This window comes from Microtus ochrogaster, chromosome 1 (assembly GCF_000317375.1).
Source record: "Microtus ochrogaster isolate Prairie Vole_2 chromosome 1, MicOch1.0, whole genome shotgun sequence".
Classification (NCBI taxonomy): domain Eukaryota; kingdom Metazoa; phylum Chordata; class Mammalia; order Rodentia; family Cricetidae; genus Microtus; species Microtus ochrogaster.
In genome coordinates, this window is record NC_022009.1 from 94,877,973 (window position 1) to 94,886,493 (window position 8,521).

The window sequence follows — 8,521 nt, forward strand, 5'->3', positions numbered from 1 at the left end:
ATCTCAAAGAAATTTTTCCTCGGAGTCCTTCCCTTTTTAACACGTCCCTCCAATCTCATTTTCTATAGCACCTTGTCATATACCTTAAATTAGCCAGTATCTTTTTATATATTCACATCACAGTTTTGCAGGGAAGATAAAGGAAATTGCTCTCAAGTGATGGAAGTTTTTTTTTTAAACTTGCTGTGTTTTATCTCAAAACATACTTTTCCTTCACAAAAACTAGTTTTATAAACATTTGCGAACAAGCTGCATGAAGAAAGTTGCTGACACAACTTAACTGTATCTATAATCGTGCAAATGATCTGACTGCATGGGGAGCGCCAAGAAGGGGGGAGCAGACATTGCTTTTTCAACTTAAGTCTCCATATAAAATGAAGAGACTAATGACACTTAGATAACTACATAATTGGAATTGTTTGGGATATGTCTACCCTGTAGACACTTGGCCAGTGTTCCACATCGAGACTTGTGTCTGTGTCAGTGAAGCTGTGCAGATAAAGCATCTCTATCGATATGAGAAGAGACAGAGCATGCTGTGTCCTTGGAGACATATGCACCCTCCAGCTCTTTGCCTGTCCTCCCAGGAACAGAATCACGCCAATCTCTCTTTTCCTCCTCCCTTTCTTTCTGTAGGACTGAGGGTTAAACTCAGGACTCTGTACATAGTAAATACGTCACCACTGAGATATACCCAGAGCCCCTCGTTGTTTCATTGTGGTTCCAGGGTTCATTATAATGTGTGTGCATATTTTATAATGTGAATATGCCAATTATATAAAATACATATGTGCACACTGTTCATATCTCATATATATTTAAGATTCTAGGCTCTTGACAGATCTTTTTATGAACAAAAATATATGGTCATGAGCAGTTTATGTAGCTCTAAATATTCATCTCTGTTTTTGCAAAATCTTAATTAAGATCATTGTCTGTGTGGCTTTTTAATTAGTAATTTTCCACAGCACAATATTCTTTACTACCATCAAAATCCCATCAAATCTAGAATGTTGTTCTGTCTCTATCTGTCTGTCTTTCTGTCTGTCTGTCTATCTACCTTCATCATCATCTATTTTCTATAATCTACTTACTATATATTGATCATCTATATATAATCTATCTAGTCTCTCTCATTCACCAGTCAGTGCTCCATCTGCCATACCCTTGCTATCTATTTATCATCTACATATCATATATCTTGAACAGAAATGAATCACATATCCACCAAAAAATTTCTCTCTCTCTCTCTCTCTCTCTATTTATCTATCCATCATATGTCTTATATTTCTATTATTTTGTCTAAATCTACCATTCAGTCATACACACACACATGTATATATTATCTATGTATCATCTACATTTTGTCTATCCAATCTATCATCTCTCTCACCCATCAATTAATATCATACCAATCATAATCTTATCTACCCACCCATCCATCTATGCATGCGTAAATTATCCTATCATCTTTCTGTCTCTCTCTACCATCTATCACTGTTGTGTTTTGTTAGATCAGTTGTCCTGAGATTAGATAGAATACCTACCTAATGCTATTAATATATGTTTCTTTTATGTGACTGATTTTTAACAAGCCATTAAAACTAACACTACGTTATTTACATTTTCAGATTCTCAAAGAAACATAATGTTACAAAACTGTTTATAACTCAACTTCTAGGATCAATACGCTGACTTTGTAAGATACAGCAGGTACAAAAACACTAGTTTACTGAGACCTGTATTGTGTGCCCGGCACCTGACTAGGTATTTACACCTACAATAGCCTTCCTTCAGTCCTTACTATGAGTTTGAGGTGAGGCTATGTTGTTCTGTTCAAATGTAAGTAATCAAAGCACAGAATAACTTAGTAACTTGCCTTGGGAACACAGTGTGCTACTGGTGATGGACTCTCATCTCAAGAGTCTGTAGAGATTAATTGCTTAACAATCTTCTCCAACCCATTCATTTTCTTTTAATTTTTATTTTACATTTTATTTTTGTTGATAGTTACTCTTTTTTTTTTTTTGTTTTTTTGAGACAGGGGTTTCTCTGTGGTTTTGGAGCCTGTCCTGGAACTAGCTCTTGTAGACCAGGCTGGTCTCAAACTCACAGAGATCCTCTGCCTCCCGAGTGCCGGGATTAAAGGCGTGCACCACCACAGCCCGACGATAGTTACTCATTCTGTTTGAGCTAATATTTCAGAAATCTTGAAGTAGGCCATGCTACTTTTGTGCCTGACATATTTTCTTCTACCCCAAGTTTCTCCATGTTCTATGCTTGCCTTAGACTGCGACTTGCTACTGTGTTCTTCCCACAGTATCAATTCCGTAGACCACTTTGAAACTTTCCCATGTAGTGGGGATGGATCTGCTTCCATGGGGACTCATCATTTTGAAGTTCACCCATGCACAGATGACATATTCACTTCCTACAGAGCTCACCAGTAGGATGATTTCCCATGTGTAGAAGGTATATTTACTTCCTGCTTGAGATTCTGACATGTGCAGTCCCGGAACCTTGTTTAGTGACAACTCCTTCAATCACGATGCTATTATAGAACCCTTGCAAAGCTGTTTGACTTAGCCATTCTTATTTTTCCAAATTTGTAGCCCGATACTCCTTGGGAAACGGTTTTGAAATATTTGAACAAGCTGCTTTGAGATGATGCTTAAACAATTTATTTCAGTGTAATTATAGTGTCTGCACTTTTTCCTTTCCTGTGCTCTTTATTTTTCCAGATGTTTCAGACTTTGTGAGAAAGGTCAGGTTGTTCTTTTTTGCCATTAGGAAGAATACTCACAAAAAGGTATTCGTTATACTATATTTAGACAAATGCATTTATATACTCAAAAATCAAATCTACTTTGGGACAGCTATGGGTGAAGTAATAGAGCCAGTTTTAAACCATGAAGGGAAAAGCTCTTGACCCACAGAGAAAATAAAAGTTGAAGTGCTCCATTAGCACTGTTTGCTGACTTTTGTTTTGGTAATCTTCCCATTCCTCACATTGTCTGCTTCATTGTCAAGCACTCAGCTTTGCAGGGATATCATCACAGCAGAGATTGTGTGTACCTGGAAATGGCCTTTCTCACGCAGAAGAACCAGCATACCTTGGGGGACTTATCAAATGTTTATTAAAGAATGAGTGGATTTCCCTCATTTCAGTTAGTCACATCCAGTTTGCCACTAAACCACAGACATCACACCATGAGTGAGAAATCATGCAAAATATCCTCATAATCTCTTCATCGATGTGAATTTGCAGAAGTAAAACAAAAGAATTGAGAAGGATGGTTACATTGGAAAAGATATAAAACAAAAAACACATAAAGGTTATTTATTAATATAATCAAAGCGCTTACAGATTTGGATGAAAAAAAAAAACAATAGCCACCCAGAGTGTAATTTTCTAAGATATTAGAAAATTATGATTTGATTTTAATATGCCAAAGAGGACGTCTGAGTTTCTCTATTGGTTAGACAAAAATTGATTTCTGATACCTGTCGAGTCTTTGAGATGTATAGCTAAGCAATCAATACCAATTAACTCTGAAGATATGGTTCCAGTGAGCCTTCATATTGGAATAAATGACATTTCAGTAGATAGAAAGGATGGTCCTTTGCTAACATATGTACAACTTGGAATCTATGTATTTGACATAGTTTAATCAAATTAATCCAGGACCAGGTTTCATTTAGTTAATGCATATTAGCTCTATACTGTAATACAATGAAAAGAAGGAACAGTTAAGGCAAGATACAGATATTTTTAAAAAAATTCTTCTTATAAATTTTTAATTAAATGTATAGCTAAAGAGCTGGTATTAAATATATCCAGAATGGTTAGTTGTTATTTTGAAATAATTAATAGCTCAATGATTATTGAGAAAACTAGTAACTTCATGGCATCTTTGGAAGTATGGACTCAACTCATGGCTTTTGTGCCCCAGAATGAACAGTGTTTTTTTTTTTTTTTTTTTTTTTTTGAAGGCAAGATGGCTTTTATTTCTGGATCTCCTCTACAGAGTGGAAACTTTTTATCTCTGATAGGACTCTCAAAATGTTTTACATTATGGATTTCTGGGTTTGTCATGCACTGCTACTGAAGACTATGCAAGTATTCCAAAACCTGAAAACCTCTGAAATCAGGACCGCTGCTGACTGCATGCATTTCTGACAAGGGATAGACAGCATAGTGTCTGGCTGATAAAAAAAGCCAGAGGAGGAGAAGGCAGGACCAGGATGTAGTTCCTATTGACAAACTGCTTCAATCAAGTGTACCTTTTGTCAGATAGGGTTACCCTGACTCTCCCATTGCTGATGCTAATTGGATGAGGTTCTGACAGTGACTTTTGTGCTCCTTGTGTTGTCACTGAGATTCCCTCATGCCATTTCCAAGTGAAGTCCACTGGAATTTAAGACTTCTATGTCTGGAATAGTGCAGAGGGGCCATTGATCACTGACCACTGATTCTTAGTTATAATTGTGGAAATATAATTATATTTGAAGGATTCTTGCCAAGTCACCTGGCACGTGTGACTGTTCTTTAATCTTAATCAATAGAGAAGGAAATTCCAGTTCATAGATTCCAGCTTCAAACTGACTTCCTTACACACACGTAAATTCTCTCAGGACTGTCATTTATAGTGCAGCTGATGCAATGAGTGTAATAACAATTCCAACACCTGAGCTGTCTCTCAGATGACCGTCTTTTGTAGATACCCTTATCTTAGTTTCTAGTCAAGGGTCACGTAGATGGCCATTCACTTCTTTTCAGGAACACTCAATTTCTAGGAAGTGTGCTAAGGGGACTCCTGGCGTGACAAGTTTCAGGAGGGATGGCCAAGGAGGAGAACTTTGACATAGAGCACAATAAGAACTGGTTCTTGTCTCTCAATACCACTGTGTAAGGTTTCTTCTCTGTCCCGTCCTGCCAGGTTCAAAATCTCAAATCCACCTTCTTGAGATACTCTTGCCACTTGTCTTTGTGCTAATGCTCCGCCAATGGCATAGCGTTTTTAGGAGATTGTGAGGTTAGGTTGCTGCTTTGGATTCAAGGATAATGCACTTGTTAGCAATTCCTGGAACTTTCTGTAGTAGTAGAAAAGACAGGTGATTCCGAACTCCTATGGTATGGTTAGAAAAATACCTCTTAGCATGTTCTGTTCAGATTCATAGGAGATATTAGGTAGATGTTGAACTGGCTACATAGTGTCTCCACAGTGTAGAACAGGTATAGGCTCATGAGTTCTGGCCCGGAAGTATTAACAGCCTTGCCTTTATTTTTTTTTCTGCTTACATCTTCTAAAGCAATAAGCTTTATTAAGCTTCCCATGTCAGATAGGTATTTTAAATGCCTTAGGAATATGGTGATTTGTATTTTAATATTTATTTATTTTATTTCATGTGTGTAAACATTTTGCCTGCATGTAAGTATGTGTACCATGTGCGTGAGCTCCAGTACACATGGGGTTGAGAAGAGAGTGTTGAATTCCTGTAACTGTATTTACAGATTATTGTGAGCTCCTGTGTGTGTGCTGGGAACTGACTCCATGTCGCCGACAAGAACAGCACATACTCTCAACCGCTGGGCCATCTCTCCAGTCTTAAATTTATTTTCTTGATAGACAGAACAAGCTTTTAGCTTTGTACTCATTAGATAAAAATAACATTAGACACCAGTGTATAGAGATATGAGTGAAGATGTAAGTATAAGCAGGGCAAATGTTTGTTTATTTCTGAAGCTGAATACCTTCACATTCTCCTGAGGGGTTCTTATTGATAAACAGAAGAGCAGCTGTAGCGGTGGTTGGTTTTTTTAGTGCTAATACCTAACTTTTGTCATTCAAGTCTGAACTTTGAGAGTTTGGAGAATACATTATTCTTTTAAAAAAATTAAAAACAGTCTTATTTTACATACCAATTCCAGTTCCCCCTCCCTCCTGTCCTTTTGCTCTCCTATCTTCTCCCCACCCTACCCCCATCCACTCCTCAGAGAGGGTGAGGTCTCCCATGGGGAGTCAACAAAGTCTGTAACATCACTGTTTTTGTATTCGCAGAAATGAACATAATGGAACAGTGATTCAGCTTCCAATTTCTAACCACCCTCGAATTCTGTACTCATTTCTGCTTACAGAGATTTAGTTGAACTTGAATTTGTTTGGTGTCTTCTTCTTGACTATATAATAAGTTTCTAGCTTCAATTTTTCTTCTTGATCATAAATCCTTCAACTCTTTTACTCTTTTGGGCACACCATTTAAAATGCTCCCAGACACATACACCATCTCTTAATCTCATTTTCCTCTCTTGGGCCCGCCATTTTATAGATCTCCCAGGCACAATGTTATGATTGTTTGTCACTTTAAGAGACAAGCCATGCCCACTCCCTGCTGCCCTTCCCTTCCTCACCATCTTGGCTTCTCTCTCTGTTCCTTTTCTCGGTCCCACCTTTTTTTCTCTCTCTCCCTCTTTCTCTCTCTCTTCCCCCTTCTCCCCTTTTTTCCTTCCTCTCCATAACCCATCTAATAAATGTCTAACTTTATTTTATATGGTATGTTTATGGGTCTCTCTTGTTTGCCGGCTGCAGTCACATGGAGACCGTCTGCATGGTCTTGGGCACCGTCCCTGCTTGGGACCCTGGCAGCTTGTAGCAAACCCATCTGCATGGTGTGCCTATCTCTCTGCCCCTTGCCCACCCGCTGCCCACATGGCTAGCCACTGGGGATGCCTAGGGGACGAGCCACCTTGATTTGTGGACCCGCTGCAAGCTGCCAGGACCTGCAGTAAATTTTTAACACACATGTGGAACATACCTCTTACAGTGGTGGAATAAAATAAATTAGTAGGCCTGGGAAGGGAGCTCAGATAGTGCAATGCTTCCCAGACAAGCATGAAAGCTTGTGGTTGATCCCCAGCACCCACATTCAGGCATGCGTGGACTCACACTCAAACACACCTATCTCCCTACTTGTTCATTGTTTCTTTCTAAGAAAAACTAATGAGTAAGGACATACCATATTCATATTTTTGGGTCTGGGTTATCCCACTGAAGATAGTGTTTTCTAATTCCATCCATTTGCATGCAAAATTCAAGATAACATTTTTTTTTAACCCCTGAGTAGTAGTACTCTAATGTGTAGCTGTACCACACTTTCTTTTCCCATTCTTCCGTTGAGGGTCATCTAGGTTGTTTCCAGGTTCTGGCTATTACAAATAATGCCATGCAGTTATATTTTTACAGCAACCTCTGAACTTTGTGGTTAAATAATTCACACACACACACACACACACACACACACACACGCCTCCCATTTTTTGAGTATTAGGAAAACGTCATTCTTATAAGAATTCTGAGGTCGGGTCTATAGAAACTGCTTGGCATCTATATCAGAAGGAACAAAGACCTTCTGCCATGGAAAGGGTTGTCAAGTTTAACAAATAAAATATACTACTCCATTAACTTTTAGTTTCAGATAAATAACAGACTTTAAAATATAAACCATTTTTATAATAAGCATATTATTGCTTGAGGTATACTTACACTGAGAAATTGTTAGTGCGAAATTCAAGCATAGCTGGAATTCTGTATTTTATTTAGGAATCTCACCACAGAATGATACCCCCTGTCACATTTATCACCAGAGACAACCACTTAGGTCTCTGTTACCTGATGGCATTTGACAAATCGGCATTACCCTCGTAACTTATTCTGCCTCTGGTCTTGACTTTCTATCCCCTTAGGGTGAAATGATCGTGGGGTGACATTCTATCTTGTCTTGTGTGGGTCAGTCTCATCTTATTTCTGTTGCTTTGGCATAATTGCTAACAATCTTCTTTCACTTTCAAAAGTGTTTAGGTTTAGGTGATAAATTATAAGGTCATTGATGCCTCATTTCATCCTTGATTTCCTTCTCACCTTGTTAGTAAGGAAATTTTTAGCTTCCTTCCCCCAAAGCCATATTTTGAGATCAGCTGCCATTTTGACTCACCCCCATTTCTTGTTCCCCTCTAAGACCTCCATGCTAAGGTCTCTATCTCCCCATCCCCCATCTCTCTTCCTCTCTCTTTTTTGCTATCTCCTCAAAAACCATTAAACATTACTAGTGCCTTTAACTTTCAACTCTTATGCAAAAGGGAAGCAGAAATTAAGCACATGTTTGATGAATTTAATAAAGCAGTAAGTCCATAAAAGCCAGGGAAATATTACAGATGAACCATTAATCAAACCAGATCTATAAATTGTGTAGAAGCAAAATGTTTTTATTTTTGTAGCTTTGGGCAACTGTTCCCATTTCACAATGGGTATCAGACAGAGCTCCTATGTCAAATGATGAAGTATAAGATTAGGACATTTATACCTGTAAAATATCAGATACTTTGAATGTTTTTTTTTACTCTTCCCTGCTGAACTACACATTAAATCACAAGTTCACATGTGTAAATGCTTATATATATATATATATATGAGCATTTATATATATATGTATATATATATGTATGTGTATATATATATATATA